Raw genomic sequence first — 19,311 nt, forward strand, 5'->3', positions numbered from 1 at the left:
AGCTTTAGCAGAAGATAATTTTGGAGAATGATAGAACTGTTCTGTACCCTTATTATGTTGATAGTTACACAAATATCTACATCTATTTAAAATTTATGGAACTGTATAGCCACTGAAAGAGTTGCTGTATGATAATATAGAAATAAAGCATAATATCAAGTACCTAAGGAAATCCTAACAAAAGACGCATATTACCCTGTAGCTAACTATAAACCATTATTGAGAGGTTAACAGACCTAAGTAATGGTTAGTGATTTCCATGTCCATGTATTTGGAAGACTCTATATTGGAAATAGGGAAATTATCCATTAATCCATAGAGCCAATGCAATCCCTATTAAAATTCCAGTGGTTTTTGTTTTTGTGAAAATTTACAAGCAGATTAGGGTCAGTGGAAGTGGAACGGATTCAAGAGTCTGGAAAAAAGGTCTGGGCATATACACACACTAGGTTTATGACAAGATTGGTATTGCCAAGCAGTGAGAAAAACACAGCCCTTTCAATCAGTAGTGGTGGGATAATTGTATGGCCATATGAGAAGAAAAGAAAACTTAACATTTATCTCACACAAAAACCAATTCTGATGGATGACAGATTAAAATACAAGAGACAAGACAATAAAATTTGTGGACATAAATAAATGAAGATATTCCTCTTTGTGTTAGAGTCCCAGGTAATTGGCAAATTGGAACCTGAATGATAAACATTCTCACCAAAAGCATTCTTTCTCTTCTTATGGTGACAGATATGAGTCATATTACATATATGCACAGAAATCCTTTTATCCTATGAAATTATGTGTTTTAAAATATTTTTGACCATTTTTATAAAACACATTTATTATAAAAATGTTGACACTTTTCATATAATGAAAACGGTCTTAGATCTACACAATGATTTTTGATGAATCTATATGTAGACTATACAAGTGTATATTTCATTTGATTTCTGGAGTTTTTCAATATCCACTTCTTTTTTAGTTCAAACTTCTTCACTTATCTTTTTTTGTAATATGAAATTTATTGTCAAATTGGTTCCATACAACACCCAGTGCTCATCCCAACAGGTGCCCTCCTCAATACCCATCACCCACCCACCCCTCCCTCCCACCCCCATCAACCCTCAGTTTATTCTCAGTTTTTAAGAGTCTCTTATGTTTTGGCTCCCTCCCCCTCTAACCTTTAAAAATCATCCAAATTCTGATTTTTTTTAGTTGTAGCATTCTACATTTTGAAACATTACCCATAAATGAGTTTTTTTGCAAATGTTTCTTTAATGCACTTTGATAACTTTGAACGATAGTTTCCTTATAGTTTATTTTGTAAATTACACTCATTTACTACTTTCTAATTCATTAGATTTTTTAGAAAAAAATGTGAAAATTGTGCAGTTGCTTTCTAGTTGAAAAGAAAGTATATCTTTGGATAGAAAATTGAGAAAGTAATGAAATCTACCTCACAAGTAGTTGGGCATTCTTAAAAAAAAATCTATATTTGTCACATAATTACAATTCCTGGCATATAGTGAATGCACAAAAATATGAAGTACTCATTGGTGTTTTAAAATGTTTAAGATTATAATCCAGTATCTTATTCTATGTCCTTAATGTGTGTATATTTTTCATGTGAGAAATTCCTCCGATTGATGATGAATTTAGTTTGTTTTAGGGAGCAGAGTTTTCAGCATGACCTTTGATTTCCATCTGGGCTATAGCTGTTAAACAAGACATGCTATTTTATGAACCAATGCTTTTCATCTACTAGTTTATATGAGAAAATGGTGATCTTCAAAATACTCTTTTTTATATCTTAATTTCTAAATTAAAATCACTTCTTAAATATTTGTGAGGAATCTAAAATTTTTAACCAGAGGAAGATTAACAATATCTCAATCGTTTCGCCACCTTTTGACTAAGATCAAGTATAATAACAATATCTCAGAAATTTCTTCTTGTGATGTCACAAAGTACTATCCAGCTAGACAAAAACCTCTCTTCTGCAAACCCTAATCCCTGAGCTGATAAAGTTTTTGCTCTCTTTGTTTACTTATTTTAATTTTTCTAAGTCAGAGGTTCTAAATTCTGATGTGTTTTGGAGCTCCTTTCCATTTTTATAATTGTTTCCTAGGTCTTTCCTCATATGGTGCATCACATCTTCCTTTTACTACGCGCCAGCTCTTGTTCTTCGCATGCATCTGTCCTCTCAGCCCTGCACTGATACCTTGACCTTTTCTCCCTCTTCACTGTGGCATCCATCTTAAGGGCGTGGTGTCTTCTAGAATGATTGCAAAGTTTCTATATGGCCTTCCAATCCCACTGTGGGGACTACTTTCCAATCTGAAAAAGAGGTCAACAGTTTCTCTACTGGATGACTAGTTCAGGCTAACATTTTGTATTTGCCAATTTGAATCGTGGCCTCATAGGAACCAAGCCTGGGAGTCAGCTGTTGTCATTTCCTGTGTCAGCAGCCATTTATCTCAGATTCTCATCCAGACATTCTTCAAAGGTGCTCTGTGTTCATTGAGAATCTCCACTAGTGCAAAGTTATTTAGAGGTATGGTATGACTAAAGGACTGCTATCTCCTGTGTAAATATTAAAAAAAAATACTTCAGTCTGAAGATAAATGTGATTTGGAAGGGACACCTGGGTGGCTCAGTCAGATAAGTGTCCAGCTTCAGCTCAGGTCATGATATCATGGTTCATTGGTTTGAACCCTGCTTCAGGCTCTGTGCTGACAGCTCAGACCTTGGAGCCTTCTTCAGATTCTCTCTCTCTCTCTCTCTCTCTCTCTCTCTCTCTCTCTCTCTCCCTCTCTTCCCCTTCCCCATTTGTGCTTTGCCTCTCTCTGTCTCTCAAAAATAAATAAATGTTAAATTTTTTAAAATGTGATTTGGCAGTAAACTTTAACCAGGAATGGTTACCAACTGTGCCCAACTTCCTGCTGGGATCAGCTGTACAGCAAAGCATTTTCTCATGGAATGATCAAACATTTTGAATTTAAAAAAAGAGGTTGAGAAATCCTCTTGTTAAATTACAGATAGAGAATCTTTTATCCTGATTTAGAGACTGTGGACAAGAAAATAATTTAATGGTCTTACCATACACACACAAAAAGGTAATTATGTGGTGGAATGGAGGTGCTGGCTAAAGCTATGGTGATGATCACTTGCAATATAAAAGTGTATTAATACATTGTACTTCTCAAAACTTACACAATGAATATGTCAATTATATCTCAATAAAGTTGAAAGAAAAGTCTTCCCCACATCCTTCGCTCAAGCAGTTTAAATACAGCCTTGTTAACATATCTTGTAATACATTTTAACACCCACTGTGTTAAAAAAAAAAGCACTATGAAATCTGGAATACTGATTTTTATGGTTGTTGTTAAGAGAAAGAGCCCAAGTCAATTCTTCAAGGGTAAAAGCAAGTAACACAAAGTAAAAAACCTTGCTTATGTAAGCACCTGATACAGATTCCTTTACAAAGTTTTACAAATCATTTTACCTTCTAAAATTCTCATAATTTTGGGTGGTGGTGAGTACTTCTGAGCAGTGCTTAAAGGCAAAGTACTTCATCATTTTGAGAAAACTCAAAGCAGGGATCTACTAGAGATCTGTCTCTGTAATATTAAAAATGTAACCAGTACAGAATTACAGCAGTTTTCTTTATGCACAGAAAAGCCACATTTTTTTTTCACCTTCCACTGTTACCTTCATAGGGCCTCATATAAAGCAATGTGACAAAGGAGAGATTTATATATTTAAAATCATCTTTAATGCTAAAGGTCCCCTAAGATAATACAGGCACTCTGCTGGGAAGGAGAAGAATACTGAGTTCTACTTCCTTCATCTTTCCTCTACCTTGGGACATTATGTTCACTAAGTCACTCATGAGGTCTCAGGAGGTAAAAAGACTTAATTTCATATAGATCAAAAATTGTTTGTTATTTATACTAGTGATGCTCCAGGAATAATGCAGATGGTCAAGACAGATTGTGACTCAATTTGTTTCATTACTTTACCTGGAGGGAGTTTAAATCTCTGTAGTGCATCCTCTTTATAATGTATTTGGCTTTATACATATGGATGCAACTTCCTGGAATGGGGGCTAGCACCAAAAGGCACGCTTTCCATCTCTTGGGTCCTGTCTGTCGGTCTGGTGGTCTGAGGGAAGCCTCTCACTATTGCTGAACACGGTCAAGAGATAACACTTGAAACCAACTTGGCTCCAGCAAAGCTGGGTCATTGATTAGGTGGTTGAGCTACGCACCCCTTAATTCCTGTCTGCAAAACAAGGATGTTAACACTATTGCGAACACTCAGCAAAGCGAGGGCATGTGGATGGATTATTTAGAACATGGGCTGAGCCTACCAACTTGTACAAGTATCAGTGCATTAATAAGATGGACCCTACATTCTTCCAACAAGGTGAGTTGCTTACGACACTTGTGATCACTTATATCATATAAGGGGTCTGGAGGTTACTTTATCAGTAGGAACAGCAGACATATATGGGGTGGTGGTGTGACCACATGGCTCCAAGAAGTCAGGCCACTCTCATCTCTTGTTCACAATTTTATACTATGCTGAGCCTGCTGATGGGGCCCCACTGTGCATTTAAAAATCAATTTACAAGAGACCCACTTTAGACCTAAAGACACCTTCATTGAAAATAAGGAGATGGAGAACCATCTATCATGCTAATCGTCAACAAAAAAAAGCTGGAATAGCCATACTTATATCAGACAATCTAGACTTTAAAATAAAGAGGGTATCAAGAGATGCAGAAGGGCATAATCAAAGGGTCTATCCACCAAGAAGACCTAACAATTATAAATATTTATGCACCAAATGTGAAAGCACCCAAATATATAAATCAATTAATCACAAACATAAAGAAACTCATCAATAGTAATACCATAATAGTAGGAGATTTCAACACCTCACTCACAGCAATAGACAGATCATCTAATCAAAAAATCAACAAGAAAACAATGGCTTTGAATGACACACTGGACCAGATGGACTTAACAGATATATTCAGAACATTTCATCCTAAAGCAGCAGAATATACATTCTTCTCCAGTGCACATGGAACATTCTCCAGAATAGACCATATACTGGGACACAAATCATTCTAAGTAAGTACAAAAAGATCGAGATCATACCGTGCATATTTTCAGACCGCAATGCTATGAAACTCAAAATCAACCATAAGAAAAAATTCAGAAAGGTAACAAATACTTGGAGACTGAAAAACATCCTACTAAAGAATTAATGGGTCAACCAAGAAGTTAAAGAGGAAATTAAAAACTATATGGAAGCCAATGAAAATTATAACATCACAACCCAAAACCTCTGGGATGCAGCAAAGGCAGTCAGTAATAAGAGGAAAGTATATAGCAATCCAGGCCTTCCTAAAGAAGGAAGAGGGATCACACAGATACACAACCTAACATTAAGCATAAGAAGCTGAAAAAAGAACAGCAAATAAAACCCAGAACCAGCAGAAGACAGGAAATAATAAAGATTAGAGCAGAAATTAATGTTATAGAAAAAAAACAAAAAACAAAAAACAAAAAACAAAAAAACAGTAGAACAAACCAATGAAACCAGAACCTGGTTCTTTGAAAGAATTAACAAAATTGATAAACCACTAGCCAGTTTGATCAAAAAGAAAAAGCAAAGGACTCAAATAAATAAAACCCAGAATGAAAGAGGAAAGATCACAACCAACATAGCAGAAATAAAAACAATAATAAGAGAATATTATATGCCAATAAAATGGGCAATATGGAAGAAAAGGACAAATTCCTAGAATCATATACACTACTAAAACTGAAACAGGAAGAAATAGAAAATTTCAACAGACCCATAATCAGGAAGGAAATCAAATTGGTAATCAAAAATCTCCCAAAAAACAGGAGTCCAGGGCCAGATGGCTTTCCAGGGGAATTCTACCAAACATTTAAGGAAGAGTTAACACCTATTCTCCTGAAGCTGTTCCAAAAAATAGAAATGGAAGGAAAACTTCCACAATCTTTCTGTGAGGCCGGCATTACCTTGATTCCAAAATGAGACAGAGACCCCACTAAAAAGGAGAACTGTAGACCAATTTCCCTGATGAATATGGATGCAAAAATCCTCTACAAGATATTAACCAACCGGATCCAACAATACATTAAAAATATTATTCACCACGACCAAGAAGGATTTATACCAGGGATGCAGGGCTGGTTCAATATCTGCAAAACACTTAATGTGATTCATCACATCAATAAAAGAAAGGGCAGGAACCATATGATCCTCTCAATAAATGCAGAGAAAGCATTAGACAAAATACAGCATCCTTTCTTGATAAAAACCCTCAAGAAAGTGAGGGATAGAAGGAGCATACCTCAAGGTCATAAAAGCCATATATGAATGATCCAATGTTAATATCATCCTCAATGGGGCAAAAATGGCAACTTTGTCCCTAAGGTCAGGAATAAGACAGGGATGTCCACTCTTGCCACTGTTATTCAACATAGTATTGGAAGTCTTAGCCTCTGCAATCAGACAGCACAAACAAATAAAAGGCATCCAAATCAGCCAGGAGGAGGTGAAACTTTCACTCTTTTCAGATGACATGATAGTCTATATGGAAAACTAAAAATATTCCACCAAAGAACTGCTAGAATTGATTCATGAATTCAGCAAAGTTTCAGGATATAAAATTAATGCACAGAAATTGGTTGCATTCCTATACACTAATGATGAAGCAACAGAAAGAGAAATCAAGGAATCGATCCCATTTACAGTTGCACCAAAAACCATAAAATATCTAGGAATAAATCTAACCAAAGAGGTGAAAGATCTATACACTGAAAACTATACAAAGCTTATGCAAGAAATTGAAGAAGACAAAAAGAAATGGAAAAAGATTCCATGCTCCTGGATAGGAAGAACAAAATATTGTTAAAATGTGGATACTATCCAAAGCAATGTATATATTCAAAGAAATTCCTATCAACATAACACCAGCATTCCTCACAGAGCTAGAACAAATAATCCTAAATTTTTTATGGAACCAGAAAGACCCCGAATAGCAAAAGCAATCTTGAAAAAAGAAAACCAAAGCAGGAGGCAATACAATCCTGGACTTCAAGCTATACTACAAAGCTGTAATCATCAAGACAGTATGGTACTGTCACAAGAACAGACACTCAGATCAATGGAACAGAATAGAGAACCCAGAAATAGACCCACAAACATATGTCCAACTAATCTTTGACAAAGCAGGAAAGAATATCCAATGGAATAAAGTCTCTTCAGCAAGTGGTGCTGGGAAAACTGATAGCGACCTGCAGAAGAATGAACCTGGACCACTTTCTTACACCATACTCAAAAATAAACTCAAAATGAATTAAAGACTGAAATGTAAGATAAGTATCCATCAAAATCCTTGAGGAGAAAGCAGGCAAAAACCTCTTTAATCTTGGCTGCAGCAACTTCTTACTCAACACGTCTCCGGAGGGAAGGGAAACAAAAGCAAAAATGAATTACTGGGACCTCATCAAAATAGAACAAAACATTCAGCAAAACTAAAAGGCAACCAACAGAATGGGAGAAGATATTGGCAAATACATATCAGATAAAGGGTTAGTATCCAAAATCTATAAAGAACTTACCAAACTCAACACCCAAAAAACAAATAATCCAGTGAAGAAATGGACAAAAGTCATGAATAAACACTTCTCCAAAGAACACATCCAGATGGCCAACCGACACATGAAAAAATGCTCAACATCACTCTTCATCAGGGAAATACAAACCAAAATCGCAATGAGATACCACCTCACACCTGTCAGAATGGCTAACATTAACAACTCAGGCAACAACAGATGTTGGCGAGGATACGGAGAAAGAGGATCTGTTTTGCATTGTTGGTGGCAATGCAAGCCACTCTGGAAAACAGTATGGAGTTCCTCAAAAAACTAAATATAGAACTACTCTATCACCCAGCAATTGCACTACTAGGCATTTATCCACGGGATACAGGAGTGCTGTTTCAAAGGGACACATGTGCCCCCATGTGTATAGCAGCACTATCAATAATAGCCAAAGTATGAAAAGAGCCCAAATGTGCATCAATGGATGAATGGATAAAGAAGATGTGGTATATGCATACAATGGAATATTACTTGGCAATCAAAAAATGAAATCTTGCCATTTGCAACTACGTGGATGAAACTGGACGGTATTATGCTAAGTGAAATTAGTCAAAGAAAGACAAAAATCACATGACTTCACTCATATGAGGACTTTGAGAGACAAAACAGATGAACATAAGGGAAGGGAAACAAAAATAATGGAAAAACAGGGAGGGAGACAAAACAGAAGAGACTCATAAATACGGAGTACAAACTGAGGGTTACTGGAGGGATTGTGGGAGGGGTGATGTGCTAAATGGCTAAGGGGCACTAAGGAATCTACTCCTGAAATCCTGGTTGCACTATATGCTAACTAATTTGGATGTAAATTAAAAAAAATAAAAAAATAAAACAAGCTAATTAAAAAAAATAAATAGAAAAGAATCAATTACAGGTCTAATTATTTTTGGAGTGTGGTGGTCCTGTGTCCCTATCTTGGTTACAGAGCACCCTTTCTCACTCCCTTGCATGTATTAGCACTATCCTAATGTCAGTGGATGCTAACTTCACTTCCTACTCTTAGAAGTTATCCTTTCTGGAAAAGAGAGCACTTGCAAGATTCACTTCCAGAGGAGTGTTCATGAATATTTGGGCAATGAGTGGTGTCCAGTACATTGGAAAGAAGAAAGTGCATTTATCATTTGTACTGATATTTAACTTCCTAAAACTCGTATTTCATACAAATAATAGCACAGGAAAGGATTTTATCTAGAAAGAAAATATACTAGGAAAGTGGACGACAATTTTTATAGAAAAAAATCATGTACTCTTAAAAAACTTATCTTTTTAATTTAATTTAATTTTTAATTTAATTTTTAATTCCAGTATAATTAACATACAATGTTATACAAGTTTCAGGTGTATGATATAATGACTCAACAATTCTATACATTAGTCAGTGCTCATAATGACAGGTGTACAATGACAATTTCTTTCACCTATTTCACCCTATCCTTCACCCCTATCCTTCACCCACCTATTTCACCCCTATCCTTCACCCACCACCCCTCTGGTAAACCATTAATTTGTTCCCTATAGTTAAGAGTCAGCTTTTTGGTTTATCTCTCTCTTTCTTTTGTTACTTAAATTTCACATATGAGTGAAATATATATATATATATATATATATATGTATATATATATATGAAAAATGTGAGATATATATTCATCAGTCGATGGAAACTTGTTCTTTCAATCTTGGCTATTGTAAATAATGTTACTATAAACATAGGGGTACATATATCTTTTTGAATTAGTATTTTTATTTTTCTTTGAGTAAATACTCAGTAGTGGAATTACTAGATCATATGGTAGTTCACTCTTAAATTTTTTGAGGAGCCTCCATACTGTTTTCTACAGTGGCTGCACCAGTTTGCATTCCTACCAACAGTGCACAAGGGATATTTTTCTCCACATCCTAACCAACAGTTTTTATCTATTATCTTTTTGATGATATAACTATTTTGACAGATGTGAGGTGACATCTCATTGTGTGTTTGATTTGCATTTCTCTGATAAGGAAATTGAGCATCTTTTTGTGTGTCTGTTGACTATCTGTATGTCTTCTTTGGAGGAATGTCTGTTCAGTTCTTCTGCCCATTTTTAATTGGATGATTTTTTTTTTGGTGTTGAGTTGTATAAGTTCTTTATATACATTAGATATTAATCTCTTATCAGATATATAATTTGTAAATATCTTCTCCCATTCTGTAGGTTGCATTTTTATTTTGTTGATTGTTTCCTTTTGCTGTACACAAACGTTTCATCTTGATGTAGTTCCAATAGTGTTTACTTTTGCTTTTGTTTCCCTTGTCTCAAAGGACATATCTAGAAAGATGTTGCTATGGTCAATGTCAGAAAAATTACTGGCTATGCTATCCTCTAGGATTTTTATGGTTTCAGGTCTCACATTTAGATCCTTAATGAATTTTGACTTTAGTTTTGTGTATGGTGTAAGAAAGTGGCACAGTTTAATTATTTGAATTTAGCCGTCCAGGTTTCCCAACACTGTTTATTGAAGAGACTATTTTTTTTTCATTGAATATTCTTTCATCCTTCATCATAGATTAATTGACCACATAATGGTGGGTTTATTTCTGGGTTCTCTATTATGTTCCATTGATCTATATGTCTATTTTGTTCCAGTACCATACTATTTTCATTAATACAGCTTTGTAGTATCTCTTGAAATCTGGGATTGTGATACCTCTAGTTTTTTTATTTTTTAAGATTGTGTTGGTCATTCAGGGTCTTTTGTGGTTCCACACAAATATTAAAGTTCTAAAAGATTCACATCTTCAATTTCAGTGTTTCATACATTCCATGAGAAGGTTCTACATATAACATCCTTTTTTCTTAACATAAGATGATGTCCTAGAAAATTGAAGGTGCAAATCTTTCAGAAATTTAATGTTTAAAAAATAGGGGAAAAAAACAATTTTGGGTCTTGCCTGACTCTTTTGTAATGGTTAAGGTCCAAGGGGCTGCAAATTTGTCTCTGAAAAGGTCCTACCACCAGTGCCAGAGGCATTAATGGGGAGAGGCAAACACCACTTTTGGCTGCGTGTGTTTGTAGCCAGAAAAATTAGGGGCTTAGGGGGCTGGCTTAGAATTTAGGCAAGCATCTAGGCACCTACACCCACCCTGGTTTTCTTTACATATCTCCATGCAAAGGTGTACCTTACAGTGGGAAAGCACATCATTTGCATTACTTTTCAAAATTGATTTTAAAGTTTGCTTTGCTTAATTGCAAAGCACTAATCAACTAGAAATTAACTTGTAAGTATTGTAACTACCTTCCTTCAAACTTTTCTATATATGCAAGAATTTTGAAGTCTCTACCAATGTGCAGTGATGAAAAGAGAGCCACACTACCGTGACTATTTGTAAAAGATGATATACTTCATATTCTCACTTCTACCATGGCCTGGCATACTTTTTTCATGAATTAGTGTATCTATTGAATTATTTTATATATTTATTAGTTACTTATATTTAATATACATTTGCATAATATAGATATATACACATACTTAGAATAAACTTCCAAATTTTTTTAAAATTAGGACTACATGAAGATGACTAAATAATATCTTGAAAACAAATGACCCTAATGTGTTAAGTTCAAACTACTTATTTCCATGATGGAATTAAAAATTATATTTGGATCGTTATTTTTCCAACTTGCATGGAGAACCTTTGTCATGAAGAGGTTTTGAAGCATGGCCAACTTTTCACTGCCCTAAGTAGTGAGGCGGGATTTGTACCCAGGCAGCCTGGCTCCAGGCTGTGCTTTCATCAGTACACACCGGAAGAGGAATCAGAAGGTGTAACAGGACCAGTTGGCTCTGCAGTTTTTCCCTTAGGAACAACATGAGAAGATGAGGCTAATAAATCTGAGTGGACACTCAGACCTGGGTGTTCCCAGTCCCTTGTGTTCACAGTCATGAAGTTACTTGTGATGTCCCCATTTTTTTAGAAACCTGGGAAAAAGAAAGCAGCTTTGAAAGGTACTTCCTGAATAGAGAAAGGTGGGGCCAAGATGGTGGAGCAGCATGGAAGTTCTCAGCTTCTCTTGTCCATGAAATGCAGCTAGATCAACACCAAACAATTTCGTACACCTAGGAAATTGATCTAAGGATTAACACAATAATCTGCATAACTTGAGCTACACAACTTGTCAGGTATGTGGTGCAGAGAGGTAAAGTTGGGGAAAGGGAAGCCACGGAGGGTAAGGACCTGCTCTTGCGGAGAGAGGACACAGAAAATGGGGGAGAGTGTGGCACATCAGGAGAGTACAGGAAAAGCATTCCCCCCCGAAAGTAGCTGGAGAGAAAGAGGAAGAGTGAAAACACCCACAAGTTACTGAACAACAAATCTGTTCCACAAAACCACTGATGGGGAGAAAGGAGAGGGTTTCAATACCATTAGGACTCTATAAATGGGAGCACAGAGTCAGAAATTCTGGAGCTTAACACCTGGAGATGCTCTGGTGGGGAAGAAGGTGAATCCCTAGCATCCGGCAGTGAGGTCTGAGGGGTCCATGGGCCACACAAGGAGAAATGGTTCCCCTGCTTTTAAGCGTTTGATAGAGGCCATATGGCCTTCCCACAGACAAAGGTCCCAGCGGACTCCAGAGAACAGCCATGTTTGCTGGTATTGGAACAAAGATGCTAAAGTACAGTGAAACCTGGCCCTGGCTATGTGTTGTGATTTGCCAAAATCTCTGAACCTTAGCTGCTGTGCAATCACATGCATATTATCTGGGGCAAGCCAGCACTCAGTCATTGCTCAGTGACAGTCTCCCAAAGGGTCTGAGCAGGTGAAAGTCACAGGGCCCTCAGAAGTGAGGGGTTTGCAAATACAGCTCCATCTGAGATAAAATTCAGAAGGCAGGTGCTGCCTGACAGGCTGATGGCTTGAACATGGACAGAGTAGAAGCAAGGAGTGGACAGAAGCCTGAGACAAAGGATGGGTGTTTGATTGCAGGTCAGTGAGAGGTAGAATTCCTGTTCTAGAAACTAGGAAGCTGGGTGACATTATTTTCACCTCCCCCGCACATGTGCGTACATGCACATGTGCACGCACACACCAATCCACCCGACTAAGCTGAGCAGCGCCACCTGGAGGAGAACAGAGCTGTTAAACCAAGTCCCATCCAACTGCACTCTCCAAGTGCATGCTCTAGAGGACTACTACAAGTCCCTACACCTGCTTAGTGTAGGGACTATAAGTGCTTCATACTTTGAGTTCCGGAGGAAACCAGATGTAACATCATTTGGGTTTCATTCTGTTTGCTGTTTCATCACAGGGCCATTTTTTCCTCTCCTTTTCTCCTTTCTTTAATTTTTTTTTTCGATACAGAAAGAGAAAATTTTATTTTTATTTTATTTTGATATTTTTAAAATTCCTCTTACTATTTTTTTATTTTTTATATTTTTAATTCTATTTCACCTTCATTTTATTCTATTTTATTGTATACATTCTTTTAAATTTAACTTTTTCTCACTTTTTTTCTTTATTTCTTTTCTTTCCCCTATTTCTCTATTCTATCAAGCTTCTTTAAACAACCAGACCAAAATGCACCTAGGATCTAGCTTCCGTTGTTTGATTTTTGGTGTTGTTTTTCATTTTTAAAATTAAAATTTTTATTTTATTAATTCTTTTTCTTCCTCCACAATGACAAAACAAAGCAATTCATCCCCCCACCAAAAAAAAAAAAAAAAAAAAGGACAGGAAGAAATAACAGCCAGGGGCTTAACCAACATAGACATAAGCAAGATATCTGAACTACAATTCAGAATCATGATAATAAGACTACTAGCTGGGTTTGAAAAAAGCATAGAATCCCTTTCTGTGTAGATAAAAGAAATAAAATTTAATCAGGATGAAATTTAAAATGTTAAAACCGAGGGACACCTGGTGGCTCATTCAGTTGAACATCCAACTTTAGGTCAGGTTATGATCTCATGGCTCGTGAGTTCAAGCCCCACGTTGGGCTCTGTGCTGACAGCTCAGAGCCCAGAGTATGTTTCACATTCTGTGTCTCCCTCTGTCTCTGCCCCTCTCCTGCTCGCTCTCTCTCCCTCTCTCTCTCAAAATAAATAAACATTAAAAATATGCTATAACTAAGATGCAATCTTAAGTGGTTGCAATAGTGACAAGTATGGACGAAGCAGAGCAACGTATCAGTGACATAGAAGATGAAGTTATGGAGAATAATTAAGCAGAAAAACAGAGTGAAACAAAGGCAAAAAAGCACAATACAAGAATTACAGAACTCAGTGACTTATTAAAAAGGAATAGCATCCAAATCATGGAAGTCCCAGAAGATGAAGAAAAAGAAAAGAGGTAGAAGGTTTAGGAGAATAAATTATAGTAGAAAACATTCCTAACCCGGGTAAAGATGCAGACTTCAAAATTCAAGAAGCACAGAGAACTCTCATTAGATTTTAAAAAAGTTGGCCATCAACAAGGCATATCATAGTCAAATTCACAAAATACACAGACAAAGAAAGAATTATGAAAGCAGCCAGAGGAAAAAAGTCCTTAACCTATAAGGGAAGACAGATCAGGTTAGCCAGCAGATGTATCCACAGAAACATGGCAAGCCAGAAAGGAGTGGCAGAATATATTCAATGTGCTGAATTGGAAAAATATGTAGCCAAGAATTCTTTATCCAGCAACATTGTCATTAAAAATACAAAGAGAGATAAAGAGTTTCCCAGAAAAACAAAAAATTAAAGGAGTTCATAACCACTAAACCAGCTGTACAAGAAATTTTAAGGGGGACTCTCTGAGGGGAGAAAAGATGAAATGGAACAAAAAAGGCCAGAAGCAACAAAAACTAGAAAGGACCAAAGAACACCACCAGAAACTCCAACTCTACAGACAACACAATGGCAATAAGTTCATGTCTTTCAGTACTCACTTTAAATGTCAATGGACTCGGGGCACCTGGGTGATTCAGTTGGTTAAGCATCTGACTCTGGCTAAGTTTATGATCCCACAGTTCATGAGTTTGAGCCCTGTGTTGTGCTTTGTGCTGACAGCTCAGAGCCTGGAACCTGCTTCAGATTCTGTGTCTCCCTTTGTTTTCCCCTCCCCTGCTCATGCTTTCTCTCTCAAAAATAAATAAACATTAAAAATAAATAAATAAATAAATAAATAAATAAATAAATAAATATCGGTGGACTAAATGCTCCAATCAAAAGACATAGGGTAACAGAATGGATAAGAGAACAATATCAATCTATATACTGTTTACAAGAGATCCTTTTTATTTTATTTTATTTTATTTCAGATTAAATATAATTTATTGTCAAATTAGTTTCCATACAATACCCAGTGCTTGTCCCAACAGGTGGCCTCCTCAATGCCTATCACCAAATTTCCCCTCTCCCCCAACCCCCTTAAACCCTCAGTGTGTTTTCAGTATCTAGGAGTCTCTTATGGTTTGCCTCCTTCCCTCTCTGTAACTTTTTTCCCCTTCCCCTCACCCATGGTCTTCTGTTAAGTTTCTCAGGATCCACATATGAGTGAAAACATATGGTATCTGTCTTTATCTTCCTGCCTTATTTCACTTAACATAATACCCTCTAGTTCCATCCACGTTGCTACAAATGGCCAGATTTCATTTTTTCTCATTGCCAAGTAGTATCCATTGTATATAGAAACCACATCTTTATCCATTCATCAGTTGATAGACATTTAGGCTCTTTCCATAATTTGGCTATTGTTGAAAGAGTTGCTATAAAAATTGGGGTACAAGTGCCCCTATGCATCAGCACTCCTGTATCCCTTAGGTAAATTCCTAGCATTTGCTATTGTTGGGTCATAGGATAGACCTATTTTTAATTTTTTGAGGAACCTCCACACTGTTTTCCAGAGCTGCTGCACCAGTTTGCATTCCCACCAACAGTGCAAGAGGGTTCCTGTTTCTCCACATACTTTCCAGCATCTGTAATACAAGAGACCCATTTTAGACAGAAAGACACCTTCAGATTGAAAGTAAGAGCATAGAGAAACATGTATCATGCTAATGGTCACCAAAAGAAAGCTGGAGTAGCCATACTTATATCAGACAAACTAGATTTAAAATAAAGATGATAACAAGAGATGAATAAGGGCATTATATCATAATTAAGGGGTCTATCCACCAATAAGGTATAACAATTGTAAACATTTATGCCCCCAATGTTGAAGGAAGCATATGTATAAGTCAGTTAATCACAAACATACAGAAACTCATTGATAATAATACCATAATAGTAGGGGACTTCAACACCCCACTCACAACAATGGACAGGTCATCTAAACAGAAAACCAACAAAGTAACAATGGCTTTGAATGACACACTGAACCAGATGGACTTAACAGATATATTCAGAACAGTTCTTCTTAAAGCAGTAAAATACACATTCTTCCCGAGTGCACATGGAAGATTCTCCACAATAGATCACATGCTGAGACACAAATCAGAACTCAACAAATACAAAAAGATTGAAATCATACTGTGCGTATTTACAGATCACAATGCTATGAAACTTGAAATCAATCACAAAAAAAATTTTGGAAAGACCATGAATACATGGATATTAAAGTACATCCTATGAAAAAATAAATGGGTTAACCAAGAAACTAAAGAGGAAATTAAAACAAATATTGAAGCCAATGAAAATGAAAACACAACAGCCCAAAACCTTTGGGATGGTCATAAGGGAATTATATAGCAATCCAGGCCTTCCTGAGGAAGAAAGAAAGGCCTCAGATACACAACCTAATCTTTCACCTTAAAGACCTGGAAAAAGAACAGCAAATAAAACCCACAGCAGAAGACAGGAAATAATGGTATTGAAATAAAAAAAAAAAAAAAAGACAACAGTAAAACAGATCAATTAAACCAGTAGCTGATTCTTTGACAGAATTAACAAAAATGATAAACACCAAGCATGCTTCTTAAAAAGAAAAAGGAAAGGGCCCCCCAAAAAAATCACGAATAAAAGAATAAAGATCACAACCAACACTGCAGAAATACAAACAATAAGAGATTATGAGCAATTATATGCCAATACATTGGGCAATCCTGAAGAAATGCACAAATTCCTAGAAACATATAAACTACCAAAACTAAAAGAAGAAGAAATAGAAAAGTTGAACAGACCCATAATCAGTAAAAGAATGAATTAGTAATCAAAAATCTCCCCCAAAAATAAGAGTCCAAGGCAAGATGGCTTTCCAGGGGAATTATACCATTTAAAGAAGTGTTAACACCTATCTTTGAAAGCTGTTCCGAAAAGTAGAAACTGAAGGAAAACTTCCAAACTCATTTTATGAGGTCAGTGTTACCCTTATTTCAAAGCCAGACAAAGATCCCACTGCAAAGGAGAACTACAGACCAATTTCCCTGATGAACGTGGATGCAAAAATTCTTAACAAGATACTAGTTAACTGGATCCAACAATATTTATCCAATAATAAAGTATTATGATCATGATCAAGTGGAATTTATTCCTGGGATGCAGGGCTGCTTCAATATCCACAAATCAATTAATGTGATGCATCATATTAATGAGAGAAAGAAGAACCACATGATTTTCTCAATAGATGCAGAGAAAGCATTTGACAATATATAGCCTCTTTTCTTGACAAAAACCTTCAAGGAAGTAAGGGTAGAAGGATCATACCTCAATATCATAAAAGCCATCTATGAAAGACCCACTGCTAATATCATCCTCAATGGGGAAAAACTGAGGGCTTTCCCCCTAAGGTTAGGAACATGACAAGGATGTTCATTCTCACCACTGTTATTCAACATAGTGTTGGAAGTCCTAGCCTCAGGAATCAGACAACACAAAGAAATAAAAGGAATCCAAATCATCAAGGAGGAAGCCAAACTTTCACTCTTTGCAAATGACATGATACTTTATGTGGAAAACCCAAAAGATTCCACCAAAAATCTGCTAGAACTTATCCATGAATTCAGCAAAGTCACAGGATATAAAATCAATACACAGAAATCGGTTGCATTTCTATACACAAAATAGAAGCAGCAGAAAGAGAAACCAAGGGATTGATCTCATTTACAATTGCACCAAAAAAACACATAAAATACCTAGGAATAAACCTAAACAAAAAGGTGAAAAATCTATACATTGAAAACTATAGAAAGCTTATGAAATAAATTGAAGAAGGCACAGAAAATGGAAAATTATTCCATGCTCATGGATTGGAAGAAGAAATATTGTTAAAATATCAATACTACTGAAAGAAATCCAAATATTCAGTGCAACCCACTATCAAAATAACACCATCATTCTTCATAGAGCTAGAACAAACAATCCTAAAATTTTAATGGAACCCAAAAAGACCCTGAATAGCCTAAATCCTAAAAAAGTAATCCTAAAAAAGAAAACCAAAGCTGGAGGCGTCACAAGTCCAGACTACAAGATGTATTACAAAATTGTAATCATCAAGCCAATATGGTGCTGGCACCAAAATAGACACATAGATCAATGGAACAGAATAGAGAACACAGAAATGGACCCACAAACATACGGCCCACTAATCTTCAACAAAGCAGGAAATAATATCGAATGGAATAAAGATAGTCTCTTCAGCAAATGGTGTTCCTAGAGGAGAAATCAGGAAAAAAAAAACTCTTTGACCATTGCCACAACAACTTCTTACTCAACATGTCTACAGAGGCAAGGGAAACAAAAGCAAAAATGAACTAGTGGAACTTCATCAAAATAAAAACCTTCGACACTACAAAGGAAACAGTCAGCAAAACTAAAAGGTAACCAACAGAATGGGAGAAGATATTAGCAGATGACATATCAGATAAAGGGTTAGTATCCAAAATCTATAAAGAACTTATCAAACTCAACTCCCAAAAAATGAATAATCCAGTGAAGAAATGGGCAAAAGACATGAATAGACAGTTCTCCAAAGAAGACATCTAGATGGCTAACAGACACATGAAAAAATGCTCAACATCACTCATCATCAGGGAAATACAAATCAAAACCACAATGAGATACCACCTTACACCTGTCAGAATGGCTAACATTAACAACTCAGGCAACAACAGATAGATATTGTCAAGGATGCAGAGAAAGAGGAACACTTTTGCACTGATGGTGGGAATGCAAACTGATGGGGGTGCAGTCAGTATGGAAAACTGTATGGAGTTTCCTCCAAAAATTAAAAATGGAACTACTATATGACCCAGCAATTGCACTACTTGGTATTTATCCAAGGGATACAAGTGTGCTGTTTCGAAAGGGCACATCCACCCCAATGTTTATAGTAGTGCTATAAACAGTAGCCAAAGTATGGAAAGAGTCCAGATGCCCATTGACTGATGAATGGATAAAGAAAATGGGGTATGTATATACAATGAAATATTACTTGGCAATCAGAAAGAAAGAAATCTTGCCATTGTAACAATATGGCTGGAACTAGAGTGTATCATGCTAAGAGAAATTAGCCAGTCAGACGAAAATCATATGACTTCACTCATATGAGGAATTTAAGATACAAAACAGATGAACATAAGGGAAGGGAAGCAAAAATAGAATAAAAACAGGGAGGGGGACAAAACAAGAGTCTTAAATACA

The 19,311-nt window shown here is 36.2% G+C and overlaps 1 protein-coding gene across 2 annotated transcripts in view; it reads left to right on the top strand.

The window, feature by feature from the left end:
• GABRG3 (gamma-aminobutyric acid type A receptor subunit gamma3) overlaps nt 1-19,311 on the top strand; it is a 686,498-nt gene that overhangs the window by 353,740 nt on the left and 313,447 nt on the right. The gene's annotated exons all lie outside the window — the stretch shown is intronic.

Source organism: Acinonyx jubatus, chromosome B3, assembly GCF_027475565.1.
Source record: "Acinonyx jubatus isolate Ajub_Pintada_27869175 chromosome B3, VMU_Ajub_asm_v1.0, whole genome shotgun sequence".
NCBI lineage: Eukaryota > Metazoa > Chordata > Mammalia > Carnivora > Felidae > Acinonyx > Acinonyx jubatus.